The sequence below is a fragment of the Bubalus bubalis genome, chromosome 11 (assembly GCF_019923935.1).
Source record: "Bubalus bubalis isolate 160015118507 breed Murrah chromosome 11, NDDB_SH_1, whole genome shotgun sequence".
In the NCBI taxonomy this organism is placed as follows: Eukaryota; Metazoa; Chordata; class Mammalia; order Artiodactyla; family Bovidae; genus Bubalus; species Bubalus bubalis.
Window position 1 is genome coordinate 62,005,386 of NC_059167.1, and position 22,693 is coordinate 62,028,078.

At 37.4% G+C, this 22,693-nt stretch overlaps 1 long non-coding RNA gene across 1 annotated transcript in view; it reads right to left on the reverse strand.

Annotated features, from left to right (window-relative positions):
- LOC123328094 overlaps positions 1-22,693 on the reverse strand; it is a 418,849-nt gene that overhangs the window by 375,779 nt on the left and 20,377 nt on the right. The gene's annotated exons all lie outside the window — the stretch shown is intronic.

Consider the following 22,693-nt stretch of genomic DNA (forward strand, 5'->3'; position numbering starts at 1 on the left):
TAATTCAAACAAAGAATTAACCAAATGAATCAGAGCATCACAGATCAAAATAAATCCAGAATGCCATTTTGACTGTGTATGGTTAATTCCAATAGTGGAGACTTTAGCCTTATTTACAAACTAATACCATTTCTATACTAAATAGACATAGCCAAGGTGAGAGAATTTATTCCAATCCATGGTCGGATGCTATGATACTTAGAATCTGAAACATACGTTAAAATGGAAACAAAGATCATTTCCTGCTTGGGTTTCCAAGACAGTCATATAATTATAATTAATGGAAAGAAAAAAATACAGTTATTTATGCTGATTCCATAGACTATTTCACAAGGTAAAATGATTATGGGTATTTTTTATCCAGAAATTGAAATCATTTCCAGAAAAAAATGCTCAATTTTAATTGAAACTATGCTAGTGTTATTCAGAAATAACTATTCTGTTATTTCTGTTCAACTATTCAACTTCAACTATTTCAAGGCAGAAAAATAAAATAAAATCAGGGTCTCAAGTAATAATTTAATAAGCTTAATGTTTAATTAAATTGGTTACTTGAATTGCTTTTCCTAGTGTATCTAGACTTTTAGTAAGGAAACAACTTCTATACCCAGATACAAATTATTTCTGGACAAGAAAATATCTCCAAATCTCTGTACCTCTTCCAAAACATGTTAGGTCAAATAGAACTGCGCATTTCCCACATTTTGTATTAAATCTCTCCTTTCAGCTTTTTTCTGTGTACTAAGTGATTTCAATAAAATTCGTGTTTATTCATTTAAAGACTTTTACATCACTACATAGATTCATCATTTCTTATTCAAATATTAAATTTGTTTATTCAAAGATTTGTAGGGTGGTGCTTTATAATTGGCTCAAGTAAAAAATTCAAAACTCTCACTGAAAGAGAAGGAAAAAAATAAGTTATTATAAATTAGCAATCTACCATATTCCAGAGAGTAAAGTCCTACCTAGCACATACATACAGGATTACTGGTCTTATTCCAAGATCCCTCTGTTCAGCATGATCTGTTTTGGAGACTTTTTTTTTTTAAGAAGAAGAACAGAGCTTCAGAAATAATAACTATTCCTTGAAATGATTCAAGATAGCCCTAGGCTAAGTCTTTGACATTCATTTCTAGCTCAGAGTAAAGGTTCTGATGGTCACATAAAAGAGGCTGTCCAAGCTCATAACTGATCTCAGAAATGAGAGTACGAAGGTCCAATAAATTGAATTCAATGATGTGATTTTTAAAAAATTAAATGGCTCTTGACATCTTTATAAAAAGAGAAACTAGGAGGTACTGATACTAATATCCACTCTCTTAACAGACAACTCTATCAAGGACCTAAGATGTGATCCACTCTGATTACAACTCAGAGCAGTGCAATACTACCATTTTATTTCCTACTACCATTAATGCACAAAAATGAAAAGTATGTCTATGCTTTGTGGGCAGTAACACATAATCTGCATTTTTCACCCCTGAAATAAGGAAAATAGAGTCTGTGTGTGTAAAGTAGTCCATTTTGAGAAGTGAGTTTATAAATGGACAGGATTTTTTCAAATGTTCCCACATCAGTGTATCTCTCTACAAGAGCACTGAAATTGAAGCACTGAGTATGTTTCTTCTGTTCACCTCAACAAAGAAAGAACTAATTTCTAATGTATATTTACTATACTGTAGTTATCTTTAAAAAATAACTTATACAATAGCATTTTTGTTAGGTTTATTCCATTTAAAAGTCTTATTTTGACAATTAGCTCTTTAGTACTATTTTTTGTTTCCTTATCTCTCAGGAGATAGTGGCAGTAAAAAATGCTTAGCATGATACACAGAAAAGTGGAACTGGGCAACTGGGCAAGTGAGAGGTGAAGCCCAGAAGTGAAAGAGGAGAGATGATTAGAGGCCTGCCTTAAATCTCAAACCATGAAATTATTCCCATACTTCACTAACTACTGACTGAAAAGATCTAGAGATGCTGCTGAGTGCAAACATCAGTCAAGTCCTGAGGGGGTGATGATTTTTTTTTTCCTGGTGAGAATCACCTTTCTCTGTGTGTTGGCATCATTCTAAAACTTATACTTAGTATGGATATAAGACTACTGCGTGAACCAAATGTGCATATTTACTATACTGGAAGGGGTGAATTTAACTCAGATGACCATTATATCTACTACTGTGGGCAAGAAACCTTAGAAGAAATGGAGTAGCCATCATAGTCAACAAAAGAGTCCAAAATGCAGTACTTGGATGCAATCTCAAAAATGACAGGATGATCTCTGCTCGTTTCCAGGGCAAACCATTGAATATCACAGTAATCAAAGTCAATTCCCCAACCAGTAATGCTGAAGCTGAAGCTGAAAGGTTCTATGAAGGCCTACAAGACCTTCCAGAAATAACACCCAAGAAAGATGTCCTCTTCATCCCGGGGACTGGAATGCAAAAGTAGAAAGTCAGGAGATACTTGGAATAACAGGCAAATTTGGCCTTGGAGTACAAAACGAAGTAGGGCAAAGGCTGACAGAGTTTTGCCAAGAAAACACACTGTCATAGCAAACACCCTCTTCCAACAACATAAACGAAGACTCTACACATGGATATCACCAGATGGTCAATATCAAAATCAGATTGATAATATTCTTTGCAGCCAAACATGGAGAAGCTCCATACAGTCAGCAAAAACAAGACCAGGAGCAGACTGTGGCTCAGATCATGAACTCCTTATTGGCAAATTCAGACTTAAATTGAAGAAAGTAGGAAAAAACGCTAGACCATTCATTCAGGTATGACCTAAATCAAATCCCTTACATTTTTACAGTGGAAGTGACAAATGGATTCAAGGGATTAGATCTGATAGAGTGTTTGAAGAACTATGGGCAGAGGTTCATGACATTTTAGAGGAGGCCATGATCAAGACCATCCCCAAGAAAAAGAAGTGCAAAATGGCAAAATGGTTGCCTGAGGAGGCCTTATAAATAGCTGTGAAAAGACAAAAACCAAAAGGCAAAGGAGAAAAGGAAAGATAAACCCATTTGAATGCAGAGTTCCAAAGAATAGCAAGGAGAGATAAGAAAGCTTCTCTCAATGATCAGTGCAAAGAAATAGAGGAAAATAGAATGGGAAAGACTAGAGATCTCTTCAAGAAAATTAGAGATACCAAGGGAACATTTCATGCAAAGATGGGCTCAATAAAGGACAGAAATGGTATGGACATAACAGAAGCAGAAGATATTAGGAAGAGGTGGCAAGAACACACAGAAGAACTGTACAAAATGATGTTCATGACCCAGATCATCATGATGGTGTGATCACTCATGTAGAGCCAGACATCCTGGAACATTAAGTTAAGTGGGCCTTAGGAAGCATCACTACAAACAAAGCTAGTAGAGGTGATGGAATTCCAGCTGAGCTATTTCAAATCCTAAAAGATGATGCTATGAAATATGCCAGCAAATTTGGAAAACTCAGCAGTAGCCACAGGATTGGAAAAGGTCAATTTTCATTCTTATCCCAAAGAAAGGCAATGCCAAAGAAAGCTCAAACTTCTGCACAATTGCAGTCATCTCACACGCCAGCAAAGTAGTGCTCAAAATTCCCCAAGCTGTACTTCAACAGTACTTGAACCATGAATTTCCAGATCTTCAAGCTGGATTTATAAAAGGCAGAGGAATAAGAGGTCAAACTGCCAACATCCACTGGGGCATTGAAAAAGCAAGAGAGTTCCAAAAAAAGAAATCTACTTTTGCTTTACTGACTATGCCAAAGCCTTTGACTGTGTGGATCACAACAAACTGTGGAAAATTCTTCAAGAGATGGGAATACCAAATCACCTTACCTGCATCCTGAGAAACCTGTATGCAGGTCAAGAAGCAACAGTTAGAACTGACATGAAACAACAGACTGGTTCCAAATTGGGAAGGAGTATGTCAAGGCTGCATATTGTCACCCTGCTTATTTAACTTATATGCAGAGTAAATCATGCAAAATGCCAGGCTGGATGAAGCACAAGCTGGAATCAAGATTGCTGGCAGAAATTTCAATAACCTCAGATACGCAGATGACATCATCGTTATGGTAGAAAGTAAAGAAGAACTAAAGTTTCTCTCGATGAAGTTTAAAGAGGAGAGTGAAAAATTTAGCTTAAAACTCAACATTCAGAAAACTAAGATCATGGCATCTGGTCCCATCACTTCATGGGAAATAGATGGGGAAACAATGGAAACAGTGACTTTATTTGGGGGGGCTCCAAAACCACTGCAGATGGTGACTGAAGCCATGAAATTAAAAGATGTTTGCTCCTTGGATAAAAGCTATGATCAACCTAGACAGTATATTAAAAAGCAGAGACATTACTTTGCCAACAAAGGTCCATCCAGTCAAAGCTATGGTTTTTCCATTAGTCATGTATGGATGTGAGTATTGGAGTATAAAGAAAGCTGAGCACCAAAGAATTGGTGCTTTTGAACTGTGGTGCTGGAGAAGACCCTTGCTTGTCCCTTGAACTTCAAGGAGATCCAACCAGTCCATCCTAAAGGAAATCAGTCCTGTATATTCATTGGAAGGACTGATGCTGAAGCTGAAACCCCAATACTTTGCCTACCTGATGTAAAGAACTGACTCATTGGTAAAGGCCCTGATGCTGGGAAAGATTGAAGGCAGGAGGAGTAGGGGACGACAGAGGATGAGACCATTGGATGGCATCACCAACAAGATGGACGTGAGTTTGACTTGGCTTTGGGAGTTGGTGATGGACAGGGAAGTTGGCGTGCTGCAGTCAAAGGTGTCTCAAAGAGTTAGACACGAGTGAGCGACTGAACCGAACAACAACAAAAAAGGACCTATTGAATAAAAAATGTGGAGCATCATTCAGACAGACCAATTAAGACATGTGTTCAACAACCAGGTAAAAGAATGAAGATGCACTAATTGATTAAGAAGCAAGTAGTATCTTCTTGTGAAATGTCCGTTCTGGAGACTGAGATCAATCCTACACAAGTACAATGAGAGATGAGTGAAAGAGATGCAGGAAGGAGATGAGTAGGGAGACAACCACCAAAATTCACTTACACAGAGTGAGCAATGTGGAGTAACTGCGATGTTATAAAGAGTAGAAGAGTATGACGCAATTGGGTTTTAGAATCATCATTTGCCATCACTACATAGAATTTGTGGAGAAAAGCAAGACTTACTTCGGGGGCTTTCTAATAGCTGCCTTCTTATTTCTTTTATTTTTATTCCTGTATTGCCAATACATTGTTGTATTGTATCTATCCTGTGAGAAAAATGAAAAATGTATAGTAAGTACTTGAGATGTGGTAGATGCTCTTCCGGAGAAGGCAATGGCACCCCACTCCAGTACTCTTGCCTGGAAAATCCCATGGATGGAGGAGCCTGGTAGGCTGCAGTCCATGGGGTTGCTAGGAGTTGGACACGACTGAGCAACTTCCCTTTCACTTTTCACTTTCATGCATTGGAGAAGGAAATGGCAACCCACTCCAGTGTTCTTGCCTGGAGAATCCCAGGGATGGCGGAGCCTGGTGGGCTGCCATCTATGGGGTCGCACAGAGTCAGACATGACTGAAGCAACTTAGCAGCAGCAGCAGCAGATGCTCTTCTGGGATGCACAGTTACAGGAATGAACAAAGCAGGCACAGGCCTTGTTCACACATAATTTGAATTTATTGATATTCAGGAGTCTCTTCTACTCCCTAAGCTTCAATTACCAAGAATATTCTGATAACTCTTAAACACCTCTGCTTGCCACCCACCTAAGTGCCATATGTAAATAAATAATCAACTGGTGACTTGGGAACTCCTCTTGACTTTTCTTAATGTATTAACCAGATTCAAAATGTGGATGTTGAATAAGACGTTTGGAGTAGAATAAGTGTAAAGTTTACTGGAAATGAAGAGATTAATAAACTGAAATTTTGAGTTTTATTCTAGTTCCTTATTAATAATAAAAAATTAATTCTGGAACATTCTCTTTACAAATCCAGATATACATATTCTCTTAATATTATTAATTTAGTCCACACCAGTTACAAACTCTTTTGCTGGCCAAATTTACTTACTGCTTGATTTTGTAGCCTCTAAGTTCAGAATGATTTTTATATTTTAAATATTTGAAAAATTTAAAGAAATATTATTTTGTACAACCCAATAATTATATAAAATTCACACTTCAGTGCCCACATATAGTGATTTACTGGAACACAGTGGCATTCTTTATTTTTCATATTGCCTATGGCAGTTTTTGTGCCACAATAGTTGAGTAGAATAGTTGCCACATTGGCCGCAAGGGTAGCTCTCATTTGCTATCTGATCTCTTACAGAAAGATTTGACAGGCCTGCAGACCTCTGGACTACACCTAAGTTAGCAAAGTCTAAATGGTAAGATGTCAGATTTTCACACTAGGTACTGGTTATTATTATCACAGATGTTTCATATGTATTACATATGTAAAGCCTACTTAAAATTTTGTCATTGATTACACTCTCCCTTCTCTAGTACTCTTGCCTGGAACATCCCATGGATGGAGGAGCCTGGTGGGCTGCAGTCCATGGGGTCGCTAGGAGTCAGACACGACTGAGCGACTTCCCTTTCATTTTTCACATTCATGCATTGGAGAAGGAAATGGCAACCCACTCCAGTGTCCTTGCCTGGAGAATCCCAGGGACGGGGGAGCCTGGTGGGCTGCCGTCTCTGGGGTTGCACAGAGTCGGACATGACTGAAGCGACTTAGCAGCAGCAGGAGCACACACTCCCTTTTATATTTTTTCCAGACATATAGTGAATATTAGTATGTTGCTTCCTACTAACGTTACACTTGAAAACTCTGAAGAATATATTTGGTTTTTATTTTATAATGATGAAACAAAGGTTGAGAGCACCTACGTAAATTACCCAAGGTCAATATCTAGAAAGCTGAATAGACTGAAAACAAAGACAAGATTTACCAACCCCAGAGTCTTATGTTCCTTTTTAATATGCTACTTTGCATCCTATGAATTTCACTAGTGTTATTCTGGAACTGCTCTGTTCAAGGAATAATGGTGCTCTCATGTCCAGCATATGACTGAGCCAATCATTTTGCCCAATCCATGATCAACAGTAATCATCACAGACAAATCAGCTCTAGCCTGTATATCATTTGTTAAAGCATCCATAGTAATCAAAATGGCTCTGCTAATGCTCCATACTTTTAGAGACAGATTTTCTCAGGGTAGATAACTTCTGTTTATTTTTTTAAATCTTTGCTTATTTACTTCTGACTGATTAACACTGAATTTAGAAGTATTTATTATACAATTATGTTAGGAAAATGTTTTAAGATGTAGAAATTGTTATTTTAGTGGAAACTTTATTGGTAATGTCATCATATTCAGAAATTGCAAGTCACTTTGGAGAAACTCTGTATTTTAAGCTAATTTACATAAGGTTATAGCTCTAATTTCTCTGAATTTCTGAATGCAGTGTTCCCAATATGTATGAGATTTTACTTTCCAAAATGTTCAATAATTTCTAAGATGCACAGTTTTACTGGTCTCAAGAATTCTTAAGAAAATTAAATAGTTTTTCCCAGAAATTAATGGTTTCAAGAAGGATATCAAGATGGCAGAGTAAGTGACATGGAGATGTGAAAAATACATCTACATATGGGACAGTTCTCACAGAATATCCACTGAAAACTTCCAGAAGATCTCATTCAACCAAAGCTGTAAGAAAGATTCTCATATAATCAAGCAGGACAAAGGGAACAAGAAGATAAGGAATGAGGGGGGGACCTACGTCCCTGGGAGGGAGCTGTGAAAGAAGAAATTTCCCTCACCCTGGCAAGCTACATCATGGGTTGGGAGGTCCAACAGGAGACTGGAGCCTCAGAGGCTGGAGAGGAGAGTGTGGGAGCTGGTCTACAGCTGCACAGGGTAGAGAAACCCACACAACTACCCTCATGCTACTACACTTCCCATCCTAAGCCACAGGCTGCTGGTGTGAGCTGCAGCTAGGTGCTGAAACTTAGGCTTCAGCCCACAAGACCCAGGGAAACTCAGTTTGGCTGCATGGAGACAGCTCAAAGGGCCTGGAATATGTCCTGGGTAGCAAGTGGGGGCACGTGCAAGAGAGAGCACAAGTGCACCACAGGAGTCCCATTGACAACATGGGAAAGGAGGAGCATGGGTCCGCCAGAGCCGCCCCAGCATCAGATCTTAGCAGCATGTGGCTCTGGATTCAAAGATTCTGTGAAGTTTGTGGGTAAGCACACAGAGATCGGGTGAAATCTGAGCTGATTATCAGCAATCCCAACATGGGCACAGGGAGGCCACTCCAGGAGATTCTTGCTCTGGCAGATTCAGGGACCAGGACCATGCCCACACATCTGAGGGCATGAACGGTTAGCTGCAGGCTCAGGATTCATCTCTGGTGGTTTCTCGTGCAGGTGGATTTGTGAGCTCACAAATCTAAGGAACCTCTGAGCAAATTACTGGAACTCCCAGGTAGAGGTGGCCACTGAGGATTGACAGCAACAATAAACTTTGTGGGCATGCACCTGGGGTGGCAGGCAGCATGAAAGACTCACACATATCACAGACAGCTCCTGCAAAGGAATGCAGAACAGCACCTTTCCCGCAGGAAAGTTCCAGTCCTGCCTAGCTCAAACCATGGCTTAGAATGGGATCTGGGGGCTTCTAACTTCAACAAAAGGAGGACAGACCCTGCCCCACAGGACTGTGAAAACCACAGAGCAAGTCAAACAGAGAAAGACAAATATCACTTATTCAGTTCAGTCGCTCAGTCATGTCCGACTCTTTGTGACCCCATGGACTGCAGCACCAACTCCCAGAGTTTATTCAAACTATGTCCATCCCATCGGTGATGCCATCCAACCATCTCATCCTCTGTTGTTACCTTCTCCTCCTGCCTTCAACCTTTCCCAGCACCAGGGTCTTCTCCAATGAGTTAGTTCTTAGCACCAGGTGGCCAAAGTATTGGAGTTTCAGTTTCAACATCAGTCCTTCCAATGAACACACAGGACTGATCTCCTTTAGGATGGACTGGTTGGATCTCCTTGCAGTCCAAGGGACTCTCAAGTCTTCTCCAACACCACAGTTCAAAAGCATCAATTCTTCAGTGGTCAGTTTTCTTTATAGTCCAACTCTCATATCCATACATAACTACTGGGAAAACCATAGCCTTGACTAGATGGACCTTTGTTGGCAAGGTAATGTCTCTGCTTTTTAATACACTGTCTAGGTTGGTCATAGCTTTTCTTCCAATGAGCAGCTTCTTTTAATTTCATGGCTGCAGTCACCACCTGCAGAGATTTTGGAGCCCAAGAAATTAAAATCTGCCACTGTTTCCACTGCTTCCCCATCTATTTGCCATAAAGTGATGGGACCAGATGCCATATCTTAGTTTTCTAAATGTTAAGCTATAAACCAACTTTTTAACTCTCCTCTTTCACTATCATCAAGAGGCTCTTTAGTTCTTCTTCGCTTTCTACCATAAGGGGGTGTCATTTGCACATCTGAGGTTATTGATATTTCTCTTGGCAATCTTGATTCCAGCTTGTGTTTCACCCAGCCCAGCATTTCACATGATGTACTCTGCATATAAGATAAATAAGCAGGGTGACAATATACAACCATGCCATACTCCTTTTCCTATTTGGAACCAGTCTATAGTTACAGTCCAATACTAACTGTTGCTTCCTGACCTGCATACAGATTTCTCATGAGGTAGGTCAGCAGGCCTGGTATTCCCTTCTCTTGAAGAATTGTTCACAGTTTGTTGTGGTCCACACAGTCAAAGGTTTTGGCATAGTCAATAAAGTAGAAATAGATGTTTTTCTGGAACTCTCTTGCTTTTTTGATGATCCAGCAGATGTTGGCAATTTGATCTCTGGTTCCTCTGCCTTTTCTAAAATCAGTTTGAACATCTGGAAGTTCATGGGTCACATATTTCTGAAGCCTGGCTTGGAGAATTTTGAGCATTACTTTACTAGCATGTGAGATGAGTGCAATTGTGTGGTAGTTTGAGCATTCTTTGGCATTGCCTTTCTTTGGTATTGGAATGGAAACTGACCTTTTCCAGTTCTGTAGCCCCAGCTGAGTTTTCCGAATTTGCTGGCATATTGAGTGCAGCACTTTTACAGCATCATCTTTTAGGATTTGAGATAGCTCAGCTGGAATTCCATCACCTCCATGAGCTTTGTTCGAAGTGATGCTTCCTAAGGCCCACTTGACTTCATGTTCCAGGATGTATGGCTCTAGGTGAGTGATCACACCATCAAGATGATCTGGATCATGAAAATTTTTTTGTACAGTGCTTCTGTGTATTCTTGCCACCTCTTCTTAATATCTTCTGCTTCTGTTAGGTCAATACCATTTCTGTCCTTTATTTCTGCCCATCTTTTCATGAAATGTTCCCTTAGTATCTCTAATTTTCTTGAAGAGATCTCTAGTCTTTCCCATTCTGTTGTTTTCCTCTATTTCTTTGCATTGATCATTGAGAAAGGCTTTCTTATCTCTCCTTGCTATTCATTGGAACTCTGCATTCAAATGGGTTTATCTTTCCTTTTCTCCTTTGCTTTTGGCTTCTCATCTTTTCACAGCTTTTTATAAGGCCTCCTCAGAGAGCCATTTTGCTTTTTTGCATTTGTTTTTCTTAGGGTACTCTTGCTCCCTGTCTCCAGTACAATCTCATGAAGCTCCATCCATAGTTCACCAGGCACTCTATGAGATCTAGTCCCTTAAATCTATTTGTCATTTGCACTGTATAATTGAAAGCAATATGACTTAGGTCATATCTGAATGGTCTAGTGTTTTTTCCTACTTTCTTCAATTTAAATCTGAATTTGCCAATAAGGAGTCATGACCTGAGCCACAGTCTGCTCCTGGTCTTGTTTTTGCTGCCTGTATAGAGCTTCTCCATCTTTGGCTGCAAAGAATATAATCAACCTGATTTCGGTGTTGACCGTCTGGTGATGTCCATGTGTAGAGCCTTCTCTTGTGTTTGGAAGAGGGTGTTTGACCAGTGCATTCTCTTAGCAAAACTCTATTAGCTTTTGGCCTCTTTCATTCTTTACTCCAAGGCCAAATTTGCCTGTTACTCCAGGTGTTTCCTGACTTCCTACTTTTGCATTCTAGTCTATAATGAAAAGGATATCTTTTGGGGGTGTTAGTTCCAGAAGGTCTTGTAGGTCTTCATAGAACTGTTCAACTTTAGCTTCTTCAGCATTACTGTTTGGGGCATAGACTTGGATTACTGTGATATTGAATGGTTTGCTTTGGAAACGAACAGAGATCATTCTGTCGTTTATGAGATTGCATCCAAGTATTGCATTTTGGACTCTTTTGTTGACTATGATGGCTACTCCATTTCTTCTAAGAGATTCTTGCCCACAGTAGTAGATATAATGTCATCTGAGTTAAAATCACCCATTCCAGTCAATTTTAATTTGCTGATTTCTAAAATGTTGACATTCACTCTTGCCATCTCCTATTTGACTTCTTCCTATTTGCCTTGATTCATGGATCTAACATTCCAGGTTCCTATGCAATATTGGTCTTTACAGCATTTGGCCTTGCTTCCATCACCAGTCACATCCACAGCTGGGTATTGTTTTTGCTTTGGCTCCATCTGTTCATTCTTTTTGGAGTTATTTCTCTACTGATCTCCAGTAACATATCAGGCACCTACTGACCTGGGGAGTTCATCATTCAGTATCCTATCTTTTTTCCTTTTCATACTGTTCATGGGGTTCTCAAGGCAAGAATCCTGAAGTGGTTTGCCATTCCCTTCTCCAGTGGACCTCATTTTATCAGAACTTCCACCATGACTCATCCATCTTGGGTGGCCCTACACAGCATGACTCATAGTTTCATTGAGTTAGACAAGGCTGTGGTCCTTGTAATTAGATTGGTTACTTTGCTGTGATTGTGGTTTTAGTCTGCCTGCCCTCTGATGCCCTCTCCCAGTGCTTACCATCTCCCTGGGGTTTCTCTGACCTTGGACGTGGAGTATTTCCTCTTGGCAGCTCCAGTGCCATGAAGCCACTGCTCCCACTCCAGCGCTGCGCAACTGTGTATGTATATATGTTTTTATGTACATATGTATCATATGTATATATGTTTACACACACACATTCTCTTTTACTTCCATTATAGATTATTATAAGATATAGTTCTATGTGCCATATGTTAGGTTCTTGTTGGTTATCTATTTTATATATAGTAATATATGTATTTTAATCCCAAACTCCTAATTTATCCTTCTTACCTCCGTCTTCTTTGGTAACCACAAGTTTGTTTCTATGTCTGCTTCACAAATATTTTATAAATTAGATCTCAAATAAGTCTGAGTTGTTTAAATTAAATATTTCTTGATGATTATGAAATCCAATGTTATTCTGTTACTTCTGTAATAAAAGTGTAGATAAAAAAGTAGTGATATATTTAAACTTAGATATAACTTGATAACTTAACTACAGCCTTTAGAAATATTGAATTTCTACATGAAAAAAGATAGCTAAGATTATGTTAATAACTTTAACTTCTCAAAATACTATGACAAATATTTATAAATATTTTCTGTTAAATATTGAACAGATTGTTTGTTAAACCCAATCATTGTCTCATAGTAATTGAATACTCACTAACATAAAAACAATTATTAAATAGTGTTATTCATTCAGCCTTAAAATAAAAATATCATAGTATTCATTTTTGAAACTTCAGATCGGTTTATCAGAAGAATATCCAGATAAAGTGCAGACAGATAACTTCTATTTATAAGCACTTATTTGTATAAAGATTCTCTTCTTATTTTGCAACAGCAAAAAAACACTGCAATAAATTAGACAATAAAGCAGACAGTACTGCTACTCTCATGTGAAATCACCATTAAAACCTGGTGTTAATCAAAACTGCTTCCTAGTTCTTTCCTCTTAGTTAATAAATATCAAAATTTAAACTAATTAAAGTCAGAGTATTTTTTCTAGTTCATACTTTGTGTTGGTGTGGTTTAGTCATTAAATCGTGTCTGACTCTTGCTACTCCATGGACTGTAGCCTGCCAGGCTCCTCTTCCATGGGATTATCCAGGCAAGAATACTGGAGTGGATTGCCATTTCCTTCTCCAGGGGATCTTCTCCACTGAGGAATCAAACTTGGGTCTCCTGCATTGAAGGCAGATTCTTTAGCAACTAAGCCACGAGGGCTATGAAGGATATAATGTATGAGTTCATATATTAAGGCTGCTTATATTCTTTTATATGCAAATAAAGTTTAAGCAATAAAAGTAAAAACAAGCAATTAGTTGATAATAATGCAATAGTTGATCTCCAACTCAATTCAGTAGTAACAGTACACTAACATCCTGGCACTGTGGAAATAAACAAGAATAAAAGGAAAAAGAAAAGAAAAGATTAGGAATGAATTTGTGCTCCTATAAACTGACTTTTATTAAGAACCAGATATGACTTATATGTAAGTTTAAAGACTTTAAACATTAATGTTGGTGCTGTTGCTGTTACTAAGTCGCTTCAGTCGTGTCTGACTCTGTGCGACCCCATAGACAGCAGCCACCAGGCTCCCCCATCCCTGGGATTCTCCAGGCAAGAGTACTGGAGTGGTGTGCCATTGCCTTCTCTGTTAAACACCAATGCTAATAAAAAAGTTGGGTGTTAAAAATAACAGGAGCAGGGAATGTGGCTCTATCAATCCTCATTACCTAAAAATTTGGTCATGGCTTTTCCCAGTAGCATAGGGGAATAATATCTTCATGAAAAAACCATAAGGCTTTGGTCTGAAACAGATATAAGACTGGGAAAATAGTATCTCTAAGTTATGCAGTCAAAATACAGCTCTTTTGAATGAATATTAACTCTTTTTTATCTTTTCCTGTGTGACTAAGACTTCTAGTATGCTGAAAAAAGATTATGACATGGCCATCTAACAAAGCTAAGACACATATTTCTTCTATACTAATATATACTTTTTCATTATATAATTTTTTAATAAATTCTGTGAAGGCATATTTTTTAACAAGAATACAAACAAGACAGACATTGTCTCTCATTTGTAGTTTGTCACTTTCTTTACTTTTGATATGTAAATTTTTAAATATTCTATATTAAATAATTCTCCAAACTATCCTTAAATATTCAGAAAAATAAGTGAAACTATGAGAGTTTCACAACATTAGTATTAAGGGCAATCAGAACATCAGTCATCAATCAACGGAGCTATGTGACCAAACCACCCAAATATCTTTCAGTCACATCTATCATTTCTCCACTAGAAAGTTATTATTTTGATAAAATATTTGGCTTCTCTGGTGGCTCAGACAGTAAAGAATCTGCCTGCAAAGCGGGAGACCCAGGTTTGATCCCTGGGTCAGTAAGATGCCCTGGAGAAGGAAATGGCAACCCTCTCCAGTATTCTTGCCTGGAGAATCCCATGGACAGAGAGGCCTGGCAAGATCCATGGGGTCACAAAGAGTCACGAATGAGCAAATACAGAGAGACACCCTCCTGTGTTTCAGTTTTTAAATATATGAACTCCTGGGGTGATGATACATTATTTATAGTAATAAATTTATTATTATTAATATACTGTCTCTTTATTGGCATAGCTGAACCCAAGCAGTACGAGAGGCCCCTGAAATGAGGAGTAAGAGCTGAAGGTATGGAGAAGGCAGTGGCACCCCACTCTAGTGTTCTTGCCTGGAGAATCCCAGGGATGGCACAGCCTGGTGGGCTGCCGTCTATGCGGTCGCACAGAATCGGACACGGCAGAAGCGACTTAGCAGCAGCAGCAGCTGAAGGTAGAGTGGGGAAAATATCACAGGTGGTGATCACATGTTTTGCCTATATCACATTTTGCTTGCCTGAATGCCTCAAGAGATGTTCCATACAGAGAAATGCTATTAATTTGTTAACATTAACACTTTGAATGAGAATAGAGATCATGTGAGGAATACAACTGTGGCAATTATTCAAATAGTAGTTACAGTCTGCACTGCACAGGGTGCCTAAAATGTGAATCAAGACTCCCCAGTCTTTGGCTTAAAGACCAGAGGACCCAGTTTGGGGCAACAAGAATCACTGAGATAATCCGAGAAAGGAAAGAGAATATTTTCACTGAGGCACTATATTTAAATTGCTGGCTCTTCAGATCATAGATACTGGCGTAGAGTGACTTACAAGATTATCACTTTCATACGAAAGTTTGTGAGCTGGATTAAAGTTACTTGTTGCCACAAATATTTTGCTATTAATCTTTAAGATGTCACTATGGCTTTTCTTTGGGACATATTGAATTTTCTCTAAGTTACATAAGAAAGAATTTAAATAAGTTTGAATAAGGAGTCCAAATTGTTCTAATTAATAGGAAAATATCTGTTTAGTACCAAATAAGTTATGCCAATATACTAGAAAGTTGAGGTTATAGACTACAATACAGAATAATTATAGCATAACATTTTGACCATGTCTATAAAATATAAAGGAAAAAATCATTTCATGGTGATTTTTATTATTTATCCTCTAGTAATTGCCAGTTACTTAGATCATTAAACAGTTGATTTGGTTTTGACCCTGTTATATTCATAGTGACAAAATTCCTTGTAAGTAAAGATGGTGATTTTGAAGAATGCAACAAAATATTTATATTAATTAGGGATATTCTCCCTGCTATAAATAAAGTAATTATTAGTTGTTTATGTAAACATTATCATCATGCCTTTAAACTGCAAATTTCAGAAGAATCTCTAGTTAACTTTTTAAAACTTCCTAAAGCAAGAATTTAGACAATGAAGTTGATTGTACTTAAATAGCTACAACACAAGTAATACAATAGAGGCTTCTTCTTGAGGCACAAGTAAGAAGGTATTTTTAATAATTTTAATATTTTCAACTATTTTGTCATTATGAATGCACTTTAATCAAAGAATAAGCAATATCCAATGTTTCATTTTTTGTAGTCTCTTGAAGTCCAGAAAAATGTTTATGATGCATTTTATTCCTTATGCTAACAGCTAAAATAAAAGATTTTAGAAGTACCTGGAGGTATAGAGATCCTAAATTATATGCAAGTCATTACTGGAGAACCTGGAAATAAAAAGGATTTATTCTCTCCCTTTGAATGCTACCTTCTCACAAATAAAGGTTAAAATGTCCTAACATACATTCTTTTACTGTTTCAATCTTGGTTGCCAAAGAACTTTAAAATAAATACTAATAATTGACAACATTTTCTTTAGCTGACAGAGCTCCCAAAAATCAACAAACAGTGCATGAAATAGTAGCCCAATAAAAGTTCTTAATTAGGAAATTAGTCCATTTCAGCCTAAAAGATCGCTTTATAGCTAAATTATCATTGTTTTGGTTTTCAGTTTATCTAATTTGCATATACACACCCATACAATGCAAATATTTTCTTTGAAGACAATTAAAGTATAAAAATTCTTTTGCAGAAAAGGTTAACTATCCAGGTATCTTTTAAAACAAAGCATGTATTTTTTTCTTTATTAGTATTTTTTCAGAATGAGGAAAAGCTTCAAGATGTGGAGCACTTTTTACAGAAAATACTTTACAGAAAAGTAAAATCCTTTCTTTACAGAATTCCTGCATTTTTCCAGAGTATTCTTTAACCTGAAAGGAGAATTGCTGCATATTTTTTCACTATGTTCAATTTATTTTCTATCTTCTACACTGAACATAACTGCATAAAAAAGTAACTGGTATTCTTCTGTTTTCTTTTTTCTATCACTCTGAAGGAGATCAGCCCTGGGATTTCTTTGGAAGGAATGATGCTAAAGCTGAAACTCCAGTACTTTGGCCACCTCATGAGAAGAGTTGACTCGTTGGAAAAGACTCTCATGCTGGGAGGGATTGGGGGCAGGAGGAGAAGGGGACGACAGAGGATGAGATGGCTGGATGGCATCACTGACTCAATGGACGTGAGTCTGAGTGAACTCCAGGAGTTGGTGATGGACAGGGAGGCCTGGTGTGCTGCGATTCATGGGGTCGCAAAGAGTCAGACACGACTGAGCGACTGATCTGATCTGATCTGATCATTCTTCATGTACAATCTATGCATTAAATACAATCTTATATTTATATATATGATATAATCTATAATATATATTATAATAAGTTTATATAATAATAAAACTAATAATAAACAATGGAATCTAATATAATAATATTATATGTAATCTTTTATAGTATTATAAATATACAGATTATAACTCTTAAAACTATTTTAGGAATGATCTTAAGAAATAAATAACAATTAAAATGCTGCTTTGTAAGTGATCATTTTATTATTTATATAAGTCCAGATTCTCCTTTTTATCTTGTTTAGGGAAAAAGACAACCTCAGAAATCAATTGAAATCACTGTTTGGAGTAACCATTTGATAACCTTAAAATATCATTGAACTGACCATGTTTTAACTGTTCACTTACTCTAATACTTATTATAACCTTAGCATATCTTATATAGTAAGCATATCAAAATAAATACACTTACTATAAATATATTTATTAGAAATGCTCAGCATAGAAGAAAGACATTTAATATAGTGAAAATTATGAAATAATTCTTTTTAAGTTAAATAATAATCTAGAAAAATACAGGAATTCTGTAAGGAAAGAGATGGTAGTAAACTCCACATCTTGAATGTTAGGTCCATGAATCAAGATAAATTGAAAGTGGCCAAACAGGAGATGGTAAGAGTGAACATTGACACTTTAGGAATCAGCGAACTAAAATGGATGGGAATGGGTGAATTTATTTTAATTCTGATGATCATTATATCTACTACTGTGGCAAGAATCCCTTAGAAGAAATGGAGTAGCTATCATAGCCAGCAAAAGAATCCAAAATGCAGTACTTGGGGGCAATCTCAAAAATGACAGAATGATCTTGGTTCATTTCCAAGGTAAATCATTCAGTACCATAGAAATACAAGTCTATGCCTCAAACACTAATGCCAAAGAAGCTGAAGTTGAACGATTCTATAAAGACCTACCTACAAGCCATTCTAGAACTAACACCAAAAAAAAAAACAACAAAAAACCTGTCCATTTCATCATAGGGGACTGGAATGCAAAAGTAGGAAGCCAAAAGATCCCTAGAGTAACAGGCAAGTCTGGCATTGGAGTACAAAATGAAGCAGGGCAAAAGCTAACAGAGTTTTGCAAAGAGAATGCACTGGTTATAGCAAACACCCTCTTCCAACAACACAAGAGAAGATTCTACATACAGACATCACTAGATGGTCAGTATCAAAATAAGACTGACTATATTCTTTGCAGCCAAAGATGGAGAAGCTCTATACAGTCAGAAAAAACAAAAACAGGCTGACTGTGGCTCAGATCATGAACTCTTTTTTGCAAAACTCAGACTTACATTGAATAAAGTAGGGAAAACCACTAGGTCACTCAGATATGAACTAAATCAAATCTCTTATGATTATACAGCAGAAGTAACATATTCCAAGGGTTAGATCTGGTGGACAGAGTGCCTGAAGAACTGTGGATGAAGGTTTATGACATTGTACAGGAGACAATGATCAAAACCATCCCTAAGAAAGAGAAATGTAAAAGGCAAAATGATTGTCTGAGGAGGCTTTACAAATAGCTGAGAAAAGAAGAGAAACTAAAGAAGGGAGAAAAGGAAAGTTATACCCTTCTGAATGCAGAGTTCCAAACAACAGCAAGGAGAGATAAGAAAGCCTTCCTAAGTGAACAATGCGAAGAAATTGAGGAAAACAATAGAATGGGAAAGACTAGAGATGTCTTCAAGAAAATTAGAGATACCAAGGGAACATTTCATGCAAAGATGAGCTCAATAAAGGACAGAAGCGATATGAACTTAACAGAAGCAGAAGAGATTAAGAAGAGGTGGCAAAAATACACAGAAGAACTATACAAAAATATCTCAATGACTCAGATAAGCATGATGGTGTAATCACTCACCTAGAACCAGGCATCCTTGAATGAGAAGTCAAGTGGGCCTTAGAAAACATCACTACAAAAAAGCTAGTGAAAGTGATGGAATTCCAGCTGAGCTGTTTCAAATCCTAAAAGATGATGCTGTGAAAGTGCTGTACTCAACATGCCAGAAAATTTGGAAGATTCAGTAGTGGCCACAGGATTCAAAAGGTCAGTTTTCATTCCAATCCCAAAGAAGGACAATGCCAAAGAATATTCAAACTACCATACATCTATACTTATTTCACATTCTATCAAGGTCATGCTCAAAAGCCTTCATGCTAGACCTCAACAGTATGTGAACCAAGAAATTCCAGATCTTCAAGCTGGGTTTAGAAAAGGCAGAGGAACCAGAGATCAAATCACCAACATCCGTTGGATCATAGAAAAAGCAAGAGAATTCCAGAAAAACATCTATTTCTGCTTCATTAACTATGCTAAAGTCTTTGACTGTGTTGATCACAACAAACTGTGGAAAATTCTTCAAGAGATGTGAATACCATACCACCTTACCTGCCTCCTGAGAAACCTGTATGCAGGACAAGAATCAACAGTTAAAAACAGACATGGAAAAATGGACTGGTTCCAAACTGGGAAAGGAGTATGTCAAGGTTGTATATTGTCACCTTTCTTATTTAACTTATATTCAGAGTACATCATGAGAAACGCTGGGTTGGAAGAAGCACAAGCTGGAATCAAGATTGCTGGGAGAAATATCAATAACCTCAGATGTGCAGATGACACCACCCTTATGGCAGAAAGTGAAGAGGAACTAAAGAGCCTCTTGATGAAAGTGAAAGAGGAGAGTGAAAAAGCTGGCTTAAAACTCAACATTCAAAAAACAGAGATCAAGGCATCCAGTCCCTTCACTTCATGGTAAATAGATGAGGAAATAATCGAAACAGTGACAGACTTTATATTCTTGGCTTCCAAAATCACTGTGGACTGTGACTAGCCATTAAATTAAAAAACTCTTGCTCTTGAAACAAAAGCTATGATAAACCTAGACAGCATATTAGAAACCAGAGACATTACTTTGCTGACAAAAGTGCGTATAGTCAAAGCTGTAGATTTTCTAGTAGTCATGTATGGATATGAGAGTTGAACTAAAAGAAGGCTATGTGCCAAAGAATTGATGCTTTTCAACTGTGGTGTTGGAGAAGTCTCTTGAGAGTTTCTTGGACTACAAGACCAAGTAAATCAATCCTAAAGGAAATCAACCCTGAATATTTATTGGAAGGGTTGATGATAAAGCTGAAGCTCCAACACTCTGGCCACCTCATGTTAAGAGCCAACTTGTTGGAAGACACTGATTTGGGGAAAGATGAAGGCAGGAGGAGAAGGGGACAAAAGAGGACGAAATAGTTGGATGGCATTGGTGACTCAATGGACATGAGTTTGAGCAAACTCCAGGCAATGGTGAAGGACAGAGAAGCCTGCCATGCTGCGGTTCATGGAGTCACAAAGATTTGGACACGACTGAGCAACTGAACAACAATGTTTTTCTTTAATAAATATCTCAGTTCAGTTCAGTTCAGTCGCTCATTCGTGTCCAACTCTTTGCGACCCCATGAATCGCAGCACGCCAGGCCTCCCTGTCCATCACCAACTCCCAGAGTTCACTCAGACTCACGTCCATCAAGTTAGTGTTGCCATCCAGCCATCTCATCCTCTGTCGTCCCCTTCTCCTCCTGCCCCCAAGCCCTCCCAGCATCAGAGTCTTTTCCAATGAGTCAACTCTTCGCATGAGGTGGCCAAAGGACTGGAGTTTCAGCTTTAGCATCATTCCTTCCAAAGAAATCCCAGGGCTAATCTCCTTCAGAATGGACTGGTTGGATCTCCTTACAGTTCAAGGGACTCTTAAGAGTCTTCTCCAACACCACAGTTCAAAAGCATCAATTCTTTGGCGCTCAGCTTTCTTCACAGTCCAACTCTCACATCCATACATGACCACAGGAAAAACCGTAGCCTTGACTAGACGGACATTTGTTGGCAAAGTACTGTCTCTGCTTTTGAATATGTTGTCTAGGTTGGTCATAACTTTCCTTTCAAGGAGTAAGCGTCTTTTAATTTCATGGCTGCAGTCACCATCTGCAATGATTTTGGAGCCCAGAAAAATAAAGTCTGACACTGTTTCCACTGTTTCCCCATCTATTTCCCATGAAGTGATGGGACCAGATGCCATGATCTTCGTTTTCTGAATGTTGAGCTTTAACCCAACTTTTTCACTCTCCACTTTCACCTTCATCAAGAGGCTTTTTAGTTCCTCTTCACTTTCTGCCATAAGGGTGATGTCATCTGCATATCTGAGGTTATTTCTCCCAGCAATCTAATAAATAAATATATAAATCTACAGGGCAATTCAATAGTTTATCATATTTTATTTATTTTTCAATAGAATACTGTTTATCTTCCCAGGTCCCCTAATTGAAACTTTCTTTCATGTCAATGTTGTAACAGTATCTTTTTTTCAGTAAAATGAATAGACCAAAAACTAACAAGGTATATAAAATCACTATATAGAGAAAAATGATCTCCAACAATACCCAGATAGTCAGAGAACAGACTTGCAAAATTCTGCCCCAGAAGACAAATATCTTTTAAAATAATATGAAATCTTCATTTCTTTGACAAATTACTAAGTTGAAAAAACCTGAATTTAATTCACTGTAAAAAGAGTCAATACCATACCACTCTATCATAAAATGAGTAGCAAAATTTGTAAACTGAAAGATTACATTCTCAATCTTCTAAACACATGAAATCCTAAAATTTCCTCATTTTTAACTCTGTCCTCAAGCTGTCCACTATAAATCTGTGGATGTTATATAAAGGTGGGAAATCAAAATGTATAAATGTATATACTCTCCACATTCAAGACAAGTGAATTAATATTAAAATTATTTTGATTGATTACATAGATATGCATTTTGTTGATTTGAGACTAACAATTTAAAATATGAAGTTTAGGAACCTAAATAACGTGTCAAATCCTTTTAACTGATCGAATTTTATCCTCTATTTTTTTCATCTTGCCCCAGCCTCAACCTTGTCCCAGCAAAAGAAAAATAAATGTAATGAAAATGGAATCTGGAAAACTGCTATCAGAATCTCATAGCCTTGGTTTAAACAAAACTTCACAAATTACTAACTACATTATTTGGGCAAATTACTTAATTCTTGTGATAGATTTTTGCTTTGTTTGTTTTGACTTAGTCTGAAAAGTTAGTAAATTAATACAAGTGTACCTTAAGTTTTAGGATACTTAAAAATAATGCACATAAATATTATAGAGAATACATTGGGTACTTTTTCAATATTTATCATTAATAAAATTATTTTAAAATATATTACTGTATTGTGCTCTATTTTTTCTATAGTTATTCATTATAAATATGATAAAAATCATAAATTAAATGTTTGTTTCCAGGGAGATTTTAAGAACATAGATGAAGCAATATGAATAATAAGGCTTAAAAGTACATTATATCTTGTAGAACTATGGTATGTATAGTGTATATCTTTTTCCTTCCTTGTAGCTCAGATGGTAAAGAATCTGCCTGCAATGCAATTGAAACCTGGGTTCAATCCCTGAGTTGGGAAGAAGCCCTGGAGGACAGCATGGCAACCTACTCCAGTATTCTTGCCTGGAGAATCCCCATGGACAGAGGAGCCTAATGGGTTAC